The sequence below is a fragment of the Ambystoma mexicanum genome, chromosome 10 (genome assembly GCF_040938575.1).
Source record: "Ambystoma mexicanum isolate Mex_15411 chromosome 10, UKY_AmexF1_1, whole genome shotgun sequence".
Taxonomy (NCBI): Eukaryota; Metazoa; Chordata; class Amphibia; order Caudata; family Ambystomatidae; genus Ambystoma; species Ambystoma mexicanum.
In genome coordinates, this window is record NC_090932.1 from 434,268,379 (window position 1) to 434,287,140 (window position 18,762).

The window sequence follows — 18,762 nt, forward strand, 5'->3', positions numbered from 1 at the left end:
GCCCATCAGTCCGCAGGCACATATACCTGCCCAGAACACCTGCAGAAAGGCATGCTGCCACCCTGGATTTTTACGGTGTGGCACGATTCCCCAAAGTGCTAGGTGCCATCGACTGCACCCATGTGGCTCTACGTCCCCCCAGGGCATCTGAGCACATCTATAGGAACCGCAAGCACTGGCATTCCATCAACGTGCAGGTAGTATGTAATGCCAAGGGAATCATCACCTCAGTATATGCCAACTATCCCGGGTCCACCCACGACAGCTTCATTTACCGAATGTCCACCCTAAGCCGGGGTCTAGAAGCTGGGCGGCATGGCGATACATGGCTGCTTGGTGAGTATGAATGCCACTGCACATGCATGCATGTCAGATACTGAGCAAGGTCACAACCCCACCAATGATACCCATCACCACCTCCACAGGGGACAGTGCCTACCCTCTCAGCCCCCACATGATGACGCCAATTCGGAACCCCACCACGTCACCCGAGGTAAGATATAACACAGCCCACATTGCAACCCGGGGCATAGTGGAGCGCACATTCGGAGTGCTTAAGTCACGCTTTCGCTCCCTTGACCGTTCTGGCGGACAGCTGTTATACGCTCCCCCAGTAGTGTGCAGGATCATAGTGGCAGCATGTGTCCTGCACAACATTGCAACACGCCAGGGCCTGGCCGTGGACATGGTGGTGCCCCCACATCCCCAACCACATGCACGCCCGCTACGCATGGGAGGGGAAAGGGCACGGGGGAGGCAGCCCGTACACAGCTAGTGGCTAATTACTTCACATAGAAATCACACCCCTGTGGAGTGCACACTGCCCTGGCACATACCATCTGACAATCAATGATGACTCAACCTGACAATGATCCTGAATGTCTGGAGAATCAATCGTCAAAACCATATCAGCCTGAGATTGTTCACCTGGAAGTGTTACAATGTGTGCATCCCTACCTACACAGACACCACCAATGCAGTTTCGTGAAAAAACACATTCATGCAGCTAAAATGAATACCCACTTGCAAAATGCAACATGAGGACAGTGCCATGTCACCCAACCCATCCACAGCACCGCCACACGACACACCATGCCATGTCATGCTATGTGCGGGCAAACAAAGTAATCCCCACAACATGACACAAGTGTCACAAAGTACAGTGTCCCTAATTGAAACTCACGACACCTGAAATGCTCACAGTAATGCAGGACCAACAACACACTTGAGCAGGTATTTAGCAATAGCACTTATCAGCTACTGACCCTCAAAACTACCATTAACATGACATTACGAATGTAAGAAATTAGTAGTCTCACCACCTGGAAATGCCTGCACTCCCACCACTTCCAACTGTACAGTGTTGCCATCATGTAGAGTTGTAGGTGCACTGCTGCCAACATGGACTCCATCTCCAAAGTAGAGGGCCTTGTGTAGACATGAGGAAAGGACCTGCAAATTAGGAGGTAGACATGGATGATGAGTTACACATCTATGAAACATGCAGTGTACAACACAACAGCAATATGCACTAGGAATGTATACACAGTATTGACTAGACTACCCACACATGTAGTGGGAGTCCAACGTTACCGTGTAAGTCAATGTCACTTGGGGACACCCTTTGCAAGCCCATGGAAACGGGAAGCAGGAGGGGTGTGTGTCTCACAAACCCAAGCATCTAACCCAAAATCAGGACAAGCCTGCACCTGCCCAGCCACAATACAGCGGATGCCCACGGGAGCCACACAAGGCAACACAGTGTAATAAAAAAATATGAAATGAAAAAAAAAAAAATGGCCATGAATGGGCCAGGGGGTTGGGGGAGGCCACCCAGGAGGTCCGAGGTCAGGATGCACACCAGAACCTACCTGTGTGGATTCTGGGAAAAAAAACACCTCCATGTGCTTGTGGCCGACATGGCTACTGTGAGAGAATCACTGTGGTCGCTCTCCTTAGACTCTGCAGCTGCATCAGGAGGTGGTGGCACTATGGGAGGCAGCCCACGCAAAGCCCTAGTCTGCTCCTCCATGGCAGCAAGCATGCGAGTGTGGAAGGTCTGGTTCTGGAGGATAATCGTGCGGAGGTCCCCATGCAACAACTCACGGGATGACTGGACCTCCGCCCGCTTTGCCTGCATCTCAGCTGAGAGCGTACGTGTGAGACGCTCCAGCTGCTCTTCTGTCCTTCTGTGTGTTGAAGCCTCAAGCTCAACAAGGGTCATCCTGATCTGACTGAGTTCCACCCTCAGGGCTGGCTTCCCTGTGGCCCTGGGACTCTATGGAAAGGGCATCCTGCAGAGTCACCAGTGCCGCCCGCCTGTCCCTGTTGGACGCCAACATGTCCTCCCTGTGTGACTGGCAGATGGAGTCTGTTGCCTGCTGCAGTTGCTCCATCAGCCTTTCTGGGGGGACAATGGAAGTGGCCACCCTATCTATGGCCTGAGCCATCATCTCTGATGATGCTGCCTGTTGGGTAGCCATACCGTATATGGATTGCTACCATGCGGTATTGCCATGTGGCGTTTGGCCACCACGTCGGCGGGCACCACACCTGTCTGGGGCAAGGCGAACTGCGCTTTGCTGTGCCGGCACTGCCTGAGGCTGCAGGACTGCATTCCCCCTCTGATCTGCTGGCCCAGGAACAGGATCAGATGCTGCGGAGTGTGACCCTGCATCCGTAACCACCAAAGGCGGACCTGCCAACACTGACATCCCCATTGAGGGTACTACCCCTGGTGCAGGTGGGTCGGACAGAAGAGAATCCCTCCCAGGAACACTCACCTGCGATGCCACATAGGTCTCATCATCCGAATCGACACCTGAATACAGCTTGGGGGAGGTGCACCCAGAGACACCCCTTGAGAGCACGACCTGCAGCAGTTGTGGGTTTTCACCCACCACCACACCACGTCCCTCACTGGTGGTCGGGCCTGAGACACCTCCTGGGTCTGCACCATCTCCACAACCCCAGCTGTATCAAGTGCGTCATCCCCTGCAAAGATATGAAAGAAAAGAAATGGAAACAGGCATTAGCACTATGGCACACAATTAGGGCTTAGAAGCAACAGAACCAGTACTTGATTGACACATGTCCCACATGACTAAAACCCTCCCATGCATGCACCCTCACTGCGTATGAAGGGGAGGCAAATGGCCCACATTGATGACACCAAGATGGAAGATCAACACATTTGCTGCATGCTGCCTAGCAGTGGCATCACACATTGGCCTGTGATTGCCAGGTGAAATACACATGCCATCACACAGATGGCATGTACCATTGCTATTGAGTGAAGATGGAGAGGAGGGCAGCACTTATTCATTCAGTCCAGTTCCCTCATGTAATAGCTTTTCTAATTCAAACAGGTCTGATTTTTCACCTGGAGCTGCCAGTCCAAAATGGTCCGATTGCACAGGGACATGTCTAAACAAATGATATCCAGGTAACAAAATCACTCCACTTTACCATAGCCATGTCAGACATGTGACTAGAGGACTGAGAAATGCCTATTAAAAGTGGTGGAATGCAAACAATCTGCCTGAATGAACAGAGAAAAATAAGCAACAATGTTGTGGCAAGGTGACACTTCAAGGGCAACTGGCGTGCTGTTGGGCTAGATGTCTACTGTTGGCAGAAGGGATACTGCTATGGCCAAATGCTGCTGTGCAGAATGTATTGGATGAAGCACATGGGTGAGCCAAACAACTCAGGCGCATACACCCTCACCTGGCACACAAACAGAAGCCCTCACACACACACCATGCACATGGATGACACACACATGCATGTGCACTCACCGGATAATGCCTCATAATCTGGCAGATCCCCCACGCCTTGGATCTGTTCCTCTGTGACGTTGGTCCCAGCGACTGACTCATGTGGAGTGAGTTCCATGTCTTCTACTGGAGACCCACCTCCAGTCACTAGAGTTGCGGCATGACTTGAGGCCAGCTTATTCTTTGCCCTGCGCTTTAGGTCATTCCAGCGCTTATAGCAATCATTGGCTGTGCGCCTCACGATTCCAAGGGCACTTACGATGTCCGCAACGGTCTGCCAGTGTGCCTAGCGTTGTGCAAGTGTGGTCTTGGATCCTGCAACAATGACCATTTCGTTATTATGTGCGGACACATACTCGACAAGTGCATTCAGTTCGGCATCCGTGAAGCTGGGCTTCCTCGACGGGCCGGACTGTGTAGCCGTGTCTGGGGCATCAGCCTGTGCCGGACGAGCACTCTTCCTCTTCCGCTTGGAAGGTGGTGGGGATCCTGAGTGTACTACGCCGCTCTGGACACTAGGGGCAGGAGCCCTGGTGGACTCTGTATCAGGAGTGTGGGATTGCACACTCAGCATGGGAGTTGGTGCAGGCATTGGCTCAAGTGTAATGGTGTCAGGGGGAATGTCAGCAGGATGGACTAGGACCAACACTGTCCTGGCTGGGTGTGTGAGAGCTGGGGTGGATGGAGCCGCAGCTGCCCCTGCAGCCTCTCCACCCTGCCTACTTGGGGCAGCAGATGACCTTGCTGCCCCTGATCCACGTGGCCTGATGACATCAACGTGCACCAGAGCACGTGTCATAGGCCTGCTGACCTGGAAGTCAGCCATGGAGTTAGCCAGGTCTGGTGCCACAATGGGCTGGACCAACAAGGGCTGAGCATGGATGGTGTCAGCCACATCACCCTCAACCAGGGGCGGCGGGGGGGATTATGGGTGCCCTTGACTGGTCCTCCACACATGGGGGGACATGGTCACCCTGCAAGTAACGACCACGTCCCCTAGCGGATCCACCACGGCCACCACTTGTGGCTCGTCCACCTTTGCCACCTTTACGGATTCCTCACCTCCCAACCATGGCACTGATGTTAATGTGCGTATGGGAGTGGCTGTAAACCATTGTCCTGGGCAATTGGGGGTCAAAGGGGTTGGTTACCACATGGTAATCTTACCCTAGTGCTCTAGCAAGGCTGAATGTGACCCCTGGGGAAAGATGACGGGTCACGCAACGCACAGGAAGCCCAAAAAAGGGAGATAACGTGCACGCAACCCCTCCTAGACCACGTGTGCGGAAAAATAAACCTGCACTACGCTGTGGCACCCAGTAACACAAGAATGAACGTATGCGTGTCACACGCAGCCTAGAATGACCTCTGAAGGGGTAGGCTACACACGGGGCAAGCACAGATGTTAGATACGTGCGTGACTCACCGTCTGCCAGGAAAAAGAGCGTGAAAAAGAAGCGCGTGTGCGCGTTGGCAACACCCCCGCCAAAAGAAGAATTGTACGCTGTCTGAGGAGACAGGACAACAGTAGAAGGGAACGCTGTTTGAGGGAACAGGCCCAGGAAAACCAGAAAAAGAGAAAAAAGGGAAAAAGCTTTCAGAGGTAACAGGGAGTACGAACTTGAAACGCCGTGAAGTAAATCGCGTGTGAAACGACAAGAAGTACAGATTTCACCCACTCGCTCTCCACGAAAAGCACGTACAAGGAAATGGTGTTCTACACGTACCTTTTATGCAGGCCCACACGTCCAGCGTCACTTCCGCGTGTACGCGCTAGGGCCATTTCCACCAATTACATGCTTTGTCACTTCCGCGTGTACGCGCTAAGGCCATTTCCACCAATTACACGCTTTGACACTCGGACGTGTCTTTCATTTTTTTAACACGCAACATTTCAAACGTGTGCCATATTCAACGTGCACGTGACTTCATAGACGCGCATACGCTGGTGGCCTTTGGGCCAATGAATGTACAGACGTGTGCTGACGCGCTTACGCGCTAGGGGCCTTTCCTCGAATTACACGCAGACGTGCTGGATTTTCACGTGCAAAATCACTCCGTATCAAGCTGGCCACGCGTTCACACATGGAAGACCACGCTCCTGCCCAGAAGGCCGAATTACTGCACCCCAGAGCCCTGAGCACGCTCCCACCTGCCATCTGCTGCTGCCTGACTGCCTGCTGCCCACGTGCCCTGACATTTGCTGCCTGCACATCAGCCAGGGGTGCTGTTGCTGTGACCACCCTTGCTGGAACCGAAGACTCCCGACTGCTTTTCCATCGCCCCACAGCCCAGCCCCAGGACCCAGTTGCCCACCCACTCCTGCCTCTGGGGTTGCCATGTCGGGCACTGCAACATCTGGCACCAGTGGCAACCCCCGGCCAAGGAGGCAGAGGGGCACCAGCTTCACTGCCACCGAAGTTGGTGTCCTGGTGGAGCATGTCCTAGGGCAGTATGATGCCCTCTTCGGAAGGTTGCGCGCCGACAAGGAAGGACGGACTCGGATCTGGATGGACATTGTGACTGCCATCAACGCGGAGGAGGTGGCAGTCCGCGACTACGAACGTGTCAGGAAGCGCTGGGAGGACTTCAGGTCCAGGACCCTCAACAAGGCCCGGCGCCTCCTGAAGGCAGCGGATGCTAAGGGGCGCCGGGGCCACTTGTCGGAAGATCAGATGAGGGTCCTGGAACGCATATCCCCAGCGCTCCACATCCAGGTCCTTGAGAGGCAGACCCGTCTGGAGTCGAGCGGTAAGTGTACATGCATACTGATTGTAAGCTGTGCGTGTGGTGGTGTGCCAGGAGTGTGCAGGTTGAACATGTATTTTTATGTGGGCAAGTGGGGGGGGTGTACAGGGCCGTGAGGGTGACACATGCGAGGGGTCTCATGTGTGACACATGGATGGTGCTTGTGTGTGTGGGCTTGCATGGCACAGGATGTGGAGGAATGATTGTCAGGTGTGACATGGATGTCGATCGGAACACTGCGACAGTTGGCGGAGGTGTACACATGCATGCAAGTTTGGTGGTGTGTGTGCATGTGTAGTGTACTCCCTATGTTGCATGTGATGTGTGGATGACCTTTGGCTGCTCATGCTGTTGTAGGTGAATGGATGGTGCTGGCTGTTGCAATATGGCTGTGGTATGGCTCATGTGTGCAAGTTGAAATGACATGTGTGTTGGGGATTGTGATGCCATGTCTGAGGTTTACCAATGCCACTCATGTATAACTGTCATGTGTGTATGAGTCCATTGTACAGTGCCCTGATGCCTGTGTTTTCTTTCTCCCTGTCTGCAGCGTCAACTGATGAAGAGGGCGGAGAAGGTGCTGTGGAGCACAGCGGCAGGGGTCGCACCACCAGCCGGAGACGCAAGGCCCGGATCCCCTCCCAGGTCCTGATCTCGTCGGGGAGTGAGGAGTCCGGTGCCGTGTCCCAGGCCGCAGCTGCCGAGGGGAGGTCCAAGAGGCGGAGGTTGGAGTTGGACTCCTCGGCAGCAGAAGGGGCAGCTGGGACCCCACAGGGCCCAACGGAGGAAGATGGCACGGAGTCATCCAGGTTGGTGGGGGGTTTGGAGGAGGAGGAGGCCGTGCAAGCGACAGAGGCGGGGTCTGGAGGTGGGGATTCCACTGGTGCTAGTGGTGCAGTGCAGGATCAGAGACAGGAGGCAGCACAGGCCGCCGCGAAGGTGCCTGTGTGCAATCCTGTCCCTGCTCCTGTCACTGCATTATCTTGCACCAGCGGGGATGCCTACCTCCAGACCCGTTCTCAGGGAGGGGATTGGCTTACAACACCTGGCCTTCCTCTCCCTGCGGATGTGGCTATCCTGCACCAGGTTGAGCCTGTCCAGGGTGGGGTGGCGTTGCGTCAACGGGCCATGCGAGCTGACCTGCAGTCTTTTCATGATGAGTCTGCACGTCTTCTCATGGCTCGTTGACCGCGTTGACCCACTGGGACAGCTCACCAGGGCTGGATTCCTCAGTTTCCTGGACCTTGTTCCGACCCCCTTCTCCACAGAACCCCCTATGCCCCAGTCGTCCTCCATGCCATCTTCCCACCCATGTGTCACCTGGGTGCACTGTGGAGCTGCCTCCGACCGTGCGCCCAGGCTGGTGGACAACAGATCCCTGCCACAGTCGGGAGTCGGACGTCCAGCAGGGGTGGCCACATCAACGACTGCACTGGAGGAGGCTGTGCAGGCACCATCGGACAGGGCACATGGACAGCAGCAGCAGCAGGAGGCTGTAGGTGGGAGCCATGATAGCTCGGGGCCTTCAACATCGGAGGGGCAGGCATCGGCCGGAGGGCAGGAGGACCCTGGACGGGAAGTGTCTTCCGTGTCGCAGCGGTTGGGCCACGCCATAGATGCGGAGCGGCGACGGGCGGAAGAGGCGCGGCTCACGATGGTCAGGGCGGAGAACTCCATGCGGAGGGCCCTGAGGCGGGCCGAGTGCCTCGAGGCAATCCGCAGGGAGTTGGAGGTGAACATGTCGGCGTCCCTGCGGACCCTCGGGGCCATGGAACAGGACCGCCTCCGGGACATAGACGAGGAGTTCGATGATGCCCTGGCCCGGAACACAACTGAGTGAGCCGCTCGACTGGCCCGCCGCCATTGTATATAGTTATTTAGTGATAGGTTTCCTTTATTGTTTATTTTTATTTGGAGTCGACGGACACTGCTCCACCTTTTGTATATAGTTCCATTTTAGATAGGTTTTTTTGTAGGTTTCATTTCTTCTGTTGGGATGATGGACCCTGAATACTTTGTACATAGTTGGACTTTGCATTTGGATATTTTTTTTACTATGAATATTTTTTTCCATGTAGCAATGGTTTTCTATTTCTTTTTTCCCTTCATTTCCTTTTTATGGACTTGAACTTTGGAAGACATTTTTTTGGATTATCATTTATTGATTTTAATTTGAAAAGGGACAGCCAGCTTAATTTTCTTTTTTTTTTACTCGTGTATTTTGTTTAATTTTGATTGCCATTACTGTTGTTTTTAATACATTATTTTGATTTTTTCATTCTTCAATGTGTGGTTTCATCTCATTGTTTTCATGCATGTCATGATATGGGTTTTCAGGTTCACTTGCAACCATTGTGTGTGTGTGAGACACATGTGTTCATTTACATTGTTTCCATTGGAGTAGTATCATGGGCGCATGTAATACTTGGTTGTGTCTTTGGGCTGTGGTGGCTGGCCATGAGGCCCATGCTTGAGGAGTGTCAGGGCCTTTGGGCAGGGGGACATGTGTGGGGGCCTGGTGGAGGCTGCCCATGGTGGCTGGGGGTGGGGGGTGAGAGACATGAGTGGGGGCCTGGTGGAGGCTGCCCCTGCACTGCTGGGGGGTGGGGGTGCAGGGGTACATGTGTGGGGGCCTGGTGGAGGCTGCCCCTGCACTGCTGGGGGGTGGGGTGGGTGGGAGACATGAGTGGTGGCCTGGTGGAGGGTGCCCATCAGTGCTGGGGGAGGAGGGGTGGTAGACATGAGTGGGGGCCTGGTGGAGGGTGCCCCACAGTGCTGGGGGGTGGGGGTGGTGGTAGACATGGGTGGGAGCCTGGTGGGGGCTGCCCATGGTGGCTGGGGGGTGGGGGTGGTGGGAGACATGAGTGGGGGCCTGGTGGAGGGTGCCCCTCAGTGCTGGGGGTGGGGGTGGGTGGGAGACATGAGTGGGGGCCTGGTGGAGGGTGCCCCACAGTGCTGGGGGGTGGGGTGGGTGGGAGACATGAGTGGGGGCCTGGTGGAGGCTGCCCCTGCACTGCTGGGGGGTGGGGGTCGTGGTAGACATGGGTGGGAGCCTGGTGGGGGCTGCCCATGGTGGCTGAGGGGTGGGGGTGGTGGGAGACATGAGTGGGGGCCTGGTGGAGGGTGCCCCTCAGTGCTGGGGGGGTGGGGGTGGGAGACATGAGTGGGGGCCTGGTGGAGGGTGCCCCTCAGTGCTGGGGGGGTGGGGGGTGGGAGACATGAGTGGGGAGCTGGTGGAGGGTGCCCCTCAGTGCTGGGGGGTGGGGGGTGGGAGACATGAGTGGGGGCCTGGTGGAGGCTGCCCCTGCACTGCTGGGGGCTGGGGTGGTAGTAGACATGGGTGGGAGCCTGGTGGGGGCTGCCCATGGTGGCTGGGGGGTGGGGGTGGTGGGAGACATGAGTGGGGGCCTGGTGGAGGCTGCCCCTGCACTGCTGGGGGTGGGGGTGATAGGGGACATGGGTGGGAGCCTGGTGGAGGGTGCCCCTCAGTGCTGGGGGGTGGGGGGTGGGAGACATGAGGGGGGGCCTGGTGGAGGCTGCCCCCGCACTGCTGGGGGGTGGGGGTGCAGGTGGACATGTGTGGGGGCCTGGTGGAGGGTGTTCCTGCACTGCTGGGGGGTGGGGGTGCAGGGGTACATGTGTGGGGGCCTGGTGGAGGGTGCCCCATGACTGCTGGGGGTGGGGGTGATAGGGGACATGAGTGGGGGCCTGGTGGAGGGTGCCCCTCAGTGCTGGGGGGTGGGGGGTGGGAGACATGAGTGGGGGACTGGTGGAGGCTGCCCCTGCACTGCTGGGGGGTGGGGGTGGTGGTAGACATGGGTGGGAGCCTGGTGGAGGCTGCCCATGGTGGCTGGCGGGTGGGGGTGGTGGGTGACATGAGTGGGGGCCTGGTGGAGGCTGCTCCTGCACTGCTGGGGTGGGGGTGATAGGGGACATGGGTGGGAGCCTGGTGGAGGGTGCCCCACAGTGCTGGGGGGTGGGGTGGGTGGGAGACATGAGTGGGGGCCTGGTGGAGGCTGCCCCTGCACTTCTGGGGGGTGGGGGTGGTGGTAGACATGGGTGGGAGCCTGGTGGAGGCTGCCCCTGCACTGCTGGGGGGTGGGGTGGTGGTAGACATGGGTGGGAGCCTGGTGGAGGGTGCCCCACAGTGCTGGGGGGTGGGGTGGGTGGGAGACATGAGTGGGGGCCTGGTAGAGGCTGCCCCTGCACTGCTGGGGGTGGGGGTGATAGGGGACATGAGTGGGGGCCTGGTGGAGGGTTCCCCTCAGTGCTGGGGGGTGGGGGGTGGGAGACATGAGTGGGGGCCTGGTGGAGGCTGCCCCTGCACTGCTGGGGGGTGGGGGTGGTGGTAGACATGGGTGGGAGCCTGGTGGGGGCTGCCCATGGTGGCTGGGGGGTCGGGGTGGGGGGAGACATGGGTGGGGGCCTGGTGGAGGCTGCCCCTGCACTGCTGGGGGGTGGGGGTGGGTGGGAGACATGAGTGGGGGCCTGGTGGAGGCTGCCCCTGCACTGCTTGGGGGTGGGGGTGCAGGGGGGCATGTGTGGGGGCCTGGTGGAGGGTGTCCCTGCACTGCTGGGGGGTGGGGGTGCAGGGGTACATGTGTGGGGGCCTGGTGGAGGGTGTCCCATGACTGCTGGGGGGTGGGGTTGGTGGGAGACATGAGTGGGGGCCTGGTGGAGGGTGCCCCACAGTGCTGGGGGGTGGGGGTGGTGGTAGACATGGGTGGGAGCCTGGTGGAGGCTGCCCATGGTAGCTGGGGGGTGGGGGTGGTGGGAGACATGAGTGGGGGCCTGGTGGAGGCTGCCCCTGGTGGCTGGGGGGTGGGGGTGCAGGGGGACATGTGTGGGGGCCTGGTGGAGGGTGTCCCTGCACTGCTGGGGGGTGGGGGTGCAGGGGTACATGTGTGGGGGCCTGGTGGAGGATGCCCCATGACTGCTGGGGGGTGGGGGTGCAAGGGGACATGAGTGGGGGCCTGGTGGAGGGTGCCCCACAGTGCTGGGGGGTGGGGTGGGTGGGAGACATGAGTGGGGGCCTGGTGGAGGGTGGCCCACAGTGCTGGGGTCTGGGGGTGCAAGGGGACATGAGTGGGGGCCTGGTGGAGGGTGGCCCACAGTGCTGGGGGGAGGGGGTGCTGGGGGACATGAGCAGGTGTGCAGGGTAGTCCCCTGTTTTGTGGGCTGCCTGCAGGGGCCGTGGAGGGTGTACAGGGAACACCTGTGAGGACCCACCCAGCCTAATCGCGTGTGTAACTTCCCGCGCACCCCTGTAATACACGTACCCAGCCAAATCGCGTGTGATAATTCCCGCGCACCCCTGTAATACACGTACCCAGCCAAATCGCGTGTGATAATTCCCACGCACCCCTGTAATACACGTACCCAGCCAAATCGCGTGTGATGATTCCCGCGTACCCCTGTAATACACGTACCCTTGCTAATCGCGTGTAAAACTTCACGCGTACCCCTGTAATACACGTACCCTGGCTAATCGCGTGTAAAACTTCCCGCGTACCCCTGTAATACACGTACCCAGCCAAATCGCGTGTGATAATTCCCGCGCACCCCTGTAATACACGTACCCAGCCAAACCGCGTGTGATAATTCCCGCGCACCCCTGTAATACACGTACCCAGCCAAATCGCGTGTGATAATTCCTGCGCACCCCTGTAATACACGTACCCAGCCAAATCGCGTGTGATAATTCCCGCGCACCCCTGCAATACACATACCCAGCCAAATCGCGTGTGATAATTCCCGCGTACCCCTGTAATACACGTACCCTGGCTAATCGCGTGTAAAACTTCATGCGTACCCCTGTAATACACGTACCCTGGCGAATCGCGTGTAAAACTTCCTGCATACCCCTGTAATACACTTACCCTGGCTAATCGCGTGTAAAACTTCCCGCGTACCCCTGATATAAACGTTACCCGCTTTGCGTTCCTTGTTTGGCAGCCCTGTAAACTGGTCCAGGGTTAGCGCAGCCCTTTGCGATGATTTAGCGATTTTGATGGCTTTTCCTTGCGCGAAGGCGTTCTTGGGGGCGTTACTGGCGCTGCTGCAGGGTCGCTGCAATACTCTGCGCCACGGCTGGTTTGGGAGCCTAAAATCCATGAATACGCTGTGCGCGTAAATCGGTTTTAGCGCACGCGCCTGGCGCAGACAATCGCACGCGGACACTCTGCGCCAGCCGCTTGCGACACTTTTCTGCGAAATTCTATGAATTACCCTGTTTATTGTCCAGGTTTATTAGTGATATAGGTCTATACGATGCGCACTCATCTTTGGGTTTGCCGGGTTTGTGTAGAAGAGTTATATCAGCCCTATAGAGCGGTGGAGGTAGGTAGTCTTTAGCCAGGGCTTCTTCATAGACCTGTAGCAGAAGCTGCGCCAGGAGCTGCGCAAAGGATTTGTAAAATTCTCCTGTTAGGCCATCTGGGCCAGGTGACTTCGTGTTTGGTAATTCTTGATGAATTCAAGAATTTCTTCTGTAGTGATAGGTTCTTTGAGTGGCTCTCGGAGATCGGCACTCTTCCAGTGCAGTTTGATTGCATCTAGGTATGTGTTAATTCAATGGGATCTGCAGTGTACTGAGAGTTGTATAGACCTCGGTAGAATTGACGGAACGTTTCAACAATATCTTCATCCGAGTGTACTGGATTGCCAGTGCTATTTAGGACCATCTCGACCATTGTGGGCTTCCTCTCTGCTGCTACAAGTCTTGCTAGGAGTGCTTTCTGTCCAGGTTTCTGTCTCTTGCCGTTATGGTGGACTTTGTGATGGCTAGACAGAAATTTTATTTCTCTTTCTGCTGTGGTTCTGAACGTCTCTAGTTCTTTCTTAAGTGCTGCAAGGTTTCATGGGTTGTTGGTGGCTGACAGTATATGCTCGAGTTCCTTGAGGCGAATTTCACTTGAAGCCAGTTCCCTTCTCACCAGCCTAAGGATTCCATTTTCTTTTGTTAAACAGATTCTTCTGACAGAGCACTTTAAGGTTTCCCAGATTATCCCCACGGAGGACACTGAGTCTTGATTGATTTCGATAAAGGATACTATTTCTGTTCGGAGTTCATCGGCGAAAACCTGGTCTTGTAGGGCTCTGGGTTTGAACCTCCATTGGGGTGTGCTAGTGTTGTCTCAGGATGTGATACATTCGAGGGTTACTGCTGAATGGTCTGATAAGGATCTGGGAAGGATTTGGGAATTACCCCATTGAAAATGACCGTGTGAAGACTTTAGGAGGTAGTCGAGTCTTGAGCTAGTTTTATGGACCCAGGAATAGTATGTGTACTCTCGGGCGTCCCAGTGCTTATCTCTCCAGATGTCTTTAAGATCGTAGGCTTTGCATATCTCAGCAATCTGTAAGCTCGCTTTAGAAGGGGGGAGTTGCCATATTGTGTGACTTATATTTGCTGGGGTTGAGTTGTGTATTAAGGTCTCCACCCCAAATGATTATGGTCTGTTTGTTCGATTCCAAATGTTCCATTACCCAATCAAAGTTATTAGGTCCATCCGTATTTGGGACATACGAGTTTACTAGGATGATTTATTCCCTGTCAAACAAGTTTACTAGGATGATTTATTCCCCGTCAATAGTGCTGTGTATCAGAAGAGACCTACCTTCCATATCTTTTTGCATGTGTATTAGCTTATACGTATGGCAGCCCCATTTCCTGGCCCAGAGATTTTCTGATGTGGGGCGCAGGTGTGTCTCCTGCAGGAAGGCTATGTCAATCTTGTGGCGGCGTAGATACTGCGTTATTTTGCTCATTTTAGTTTGCTGGTTGCTGCCTTTAATGTTCCAAGTGGCTAGGTTGAATCTTCCTGTTTTTTTCCGTGCTCACAGCTAAGTCTCTGGAAGCCACTGTGTTAACGGATTCTGGGTGGTTATTCGCACCAGCCCGCTGGGCACAGGTCAACTCTCGGGAGGTGTGGGTAGTAGTGTGTCGATCTGCCTCGGGCTGTGTGCGGGGTGGCCCAGTCTTCGTTGCTGCATGTGTAAAGTAATGAACTCCACTTAATTTGGCATTCCCCAACTTGCCTTCTGCTTTCCCTCCCAACACACAAGCAACCCCCAACCTGCTTGTTATGTTTCCCCTCCCTGCCAACATTAAACTGGTGGGCTTTAACTTTTGCTGCGCTAAGGGCACTCGGGCCTTCCAAGTCCTGCGGCCAAAGAGTATTTACTCATATGTTTATTTACGGTGGGGTCGTTCTCGAACCTGTGCTTTGTTTTAGTTTCTGGTTACAGGCTACAGCGTATTTCTCCGTGCTCTCTCTCCCTGTGGGAGTCTTGGTATGTTTTTCGGTGGCCCACATCCTGCTTGATTGAGGTACGCACTTGCTCTTTAGGCGACTGAAAGAATTGGGCTCTCCTGTTGTGCTGAACTCAGAGCCTGGCGGGAAAGAGCATTGAATAAGGTATCTGGTTGTCTCTGAGTCTGTGTTTAACATTTGTAAAGAATCTCCTTTGTGCCTGGATGGCCGGTGAGAAGTCCGGATAAAAATGAATGGTGTCACCATCATGCTGTAACTCACCCTTCTCCCTCGCGAGTCTCAGGATTGTGTCCCGATCTTTATAATTAAGCAGTTTTGCTATGATTGGGTGGGGTGGGCCCCTGGAATTGGCCTCGTCGATGGGTTCCAGTGGGCTCTCTCCACTACAAACAGTGACAGTGCCTCTGACCCAAATAGGTCTGTGCATAGTGCGTTAACGTGGTCTTCCATTCTCGTCTGTAGTTGTTGTTCTCTGACTCCTACTATCCTCATGTTATTTCTCCTGGAGCGTCACTCTAAATCCTCGGTTCGTGCATTTGCCGTTTTCATTTGAGCTTCCAATGTTGACACTCTGGCTGCTAGTGTTATTGCGCCGTCGTCTAAGTTGGATACACGTTGTTCTACCGTATCCAGGCGCTCGGTGTGGTTGTAGAGCCAGTTTTGTAGTTGGTCTACTTTGGAGGAAAGCCCATCGATTTCGCTGTCTATGTTCCCAATCCCAGCTTTCAGCTCAAGAAGAATTTCTCTAATATTGAGGGTTGGGAGTGGTCATCTTCCTGGGGCGTTTCGTGGGTCGGTGACTCCGTTCCACTATTAGATCTGGGCGTTTTGGACGAATTGCCAGGTTCGAAGGTCAACTTGCGTTGTGACTTATCAGTCTTCCACATAGTGTGCGTGGGCGGGTTAGACTGTGTACTGTGTGTACTCTCGGGTTCCCAGCGCTTATCTGTCCAGATGTCTTTAAGATTGTAGGCTTTGCATATCTTGGCAATCTGTAAACTCGCTTTAGAAGGGGGGAGTCGCCGTATTGTGTGACTTATCTTTGTTGGGGTTGAGTGATGTATTAAGTTCTCCGCCCCAGATGATTATGGTCTGTTTGTTCGATTCCAAATGTGCCATAGCCCAATCAAAGTTATTAAGCCCATCTGTATTCGGGCCATACGAGTTTACTAGGATGATTTATTCCCTGTCAATAGTGCCGTGTATCAGCAGAGACCTACCTTCCATATCTTTTTGCGTGTGTATTACATTATACCTATTGCAGCCCCATTCCCCAGCGGCGGAGTATTTAGATATGTACTCCCAGCAAGAGCCTAGCCCCCGCCTCGCCGTTGGTGCGGAAGCAACCTTCTTGCATCGCCACCGTGGTCCGCTCTTTGTCCAGATGCCCCCGCCCGTCAGTTTGTGAGAGGCCCCTTTGACGGCCGTGGGGAAGCCGGGGCCTGACAGCCTTTCTCACGTGTCACATGCTGTTCGTTCGCCGGAGGTCCGGATGGCCTTGGTTCTGGACAGGTTCTTTTCGGCGGTGCACAATGAAGGATGTAGTGTCTTAACCGGTCTGTTTTCTCACCGGAGAAGCCAAGATTAGACAGGATTTATATGGGCCGCACGGGAGCTCAGAAGGGAGTGGCCATCTTGGTTGGCTCTCTAACGCCCTCTGAGTTGAAAGGTTTAATAAACTTCAGTATGAAATGTTAGCCTTTCTCAAGTACGTTTCCAATTTTAAAAGGGTTGCTTGTAAACAATGTGTAGCTGTAAATGCCACAATTCAAGCCAAATCTTAAATGTGACGATGCGGTGCTGCAGTGCAGGGGCTGAGCTACATATAAATGTTGGTATCATGGAAAATGCATATTAAAGCACATATGGAGTGTCTTCTGAGTTTTATTTTCACCGATCTTCTGCCTAATCTTAAAACACAGATGCAACATGATATCCAGCCTTACGTTTGCGTACTCAACAAGTCTGTCTCTTGCAGCTCACCTCTAGAAATGTGTTTTTTGTTTATGCCAGCCACCATTCTACTTTTCGCCATTTTCAGATCTTTAATTTCCTTTGGTTGGAAATATTCAGTTAACAGAGTGCTATTATGCATCAGTCCGTAGTCAAAACATTGAAGTAATTATCAGTGGAACCTTGAAAAATTGCAGCTGAGGATAAGTAAAAATGCAAATCAGCCCCCAAAATAGCCTTCAAATTGACTGCTGTGACGAGCTTGGGGCAGCTATTTAAGAAATAATATTTGCCCCCCAGCAGCAGATGTTACTAACTAACAAGGCAATGTTGATGACGACAAGGGTGGCATTGCTCAGCTATGGCTATTCCTGTTTGAAAGTGAACACATGGACACATTTTATCACTGAACTCACATTAGGCAATGAAACTCTCCAGCAAGAGAGCTAGAACTAGCTAGATATTTCATTTCCAATTATATTACCTACTGTACAGTGCAGTTGAACAGCTCTATATTTAAGGGGATGGTGCATTCCTGCAGCACAGTCTGTGCGCAGTGTGCAAAGAAAATTAAGTTGACAGAAGCGTAGAAAACTCGTCATGCTCCTGCATGACCTTATAAGGTGTGTGTGTGTAGGGTTGTTATCATGCTATTATTACTTGTAACAATCAATAATTCTAATGATAAAGTAAACCCCCTAATGTGTGGCTTGCTGATAATTGCTCCATGAAACTCACATTTGCAGTCATCATGAAGAGTGTGTATTTTCAAATTGGGAGAACCAGAAAATCATCTCACTTGCTGTTAGGCAGAATCCCGTGCAGTTCCCTCAGGGAACACTACCCAGGATTAGGACTACAGGTGAGAGTAATAAATCCCCTTTGGTATCAGTTTGTACCACAAAGATTTAGGGGGTAATTCATAGAATTCCGATTGGCCCTGTGCGAGCGGGTTACATGTATTTCCGGGGTTCGTGGGGAGTTTCACACGCGATTGGCCCTGTGCGAGTGGGGTGTGTATATTACTGGGGTTCGCGGGGAGTTTCACACGTGATTGGCCCTGTGCGAGCGGGGTACGTGTATTTCGGGGGTTCGCATGGAGTTTCACACGCGATTGGCCCTGTGCGAGCGGGGTACATGTATTTCGGGGGTTCGCTGAGAGTTTCACATGCGATTGGCCCTGTGCGAGCAGGGTATGTGTATTTTAGGAGTTTGCGGGGGATTTCACATGTGATAGGCCCTGTGCAAGCAGGGTACGTGTATTTCGGGGGTTTGCGGGGAGTTTCACACGTGATTGGCCCTGTGTGAGCAGGGTACGTGTATTACTGGGGTTCGCGGGGAGTTTCACACGCGATTGGCCCTGTGCGAGCGGGGTACGTGTATTTCGGGGGTTCGCAGGGAGTTTCACACGCGATTGACCCTGTGCGAGTGGGGTACGTGTATTACTGGGGTTTGCGGGGAGTATCACACGTGATTGGCCCTGTGCGAGCAGGGTACGTGTATTTCAGGGGTTCGTGGGGGGTTTCACACGTGATTAGCCCTGTGCGAGCGGGGTACGTGTATTTCAGGGGTTCGGGTGGAGTTTCACACGCGATTGGCCCTGTGCGAGCGGGGTACATGTATTTCGGGGGTTCGCGGGGAGTTTCACACGCGATTGGCCTTGTGCGAGCGGGGTATGTGTATTTCAGGGGTTTGCGGGGGGTTTCACATGTGATTGGCCCTGTGCAAGCGGGGTATGTGTATTTCGGGCGTTCGCGGGGAGTTTCACACGCGATTGGCCCTGTACGAGCGGGATACGTGTATTACTGGGGTTCGCAGGGAGTTGCACATGCGATTGGCCTTGTGCGAGCTGGGTACGTGTATTTTGGGGGTTTGCAGGGAGTTCTAAACGTGGAAGCAGGCCCCGACTCATGTCCCCCAGCATCCCCACCCACCCGGCAGTGAGCCACAGGCCCCGACTCATGTCCCCCAGCACCCCCCGCCACCCAGCAGTGAGGGGCACCTGC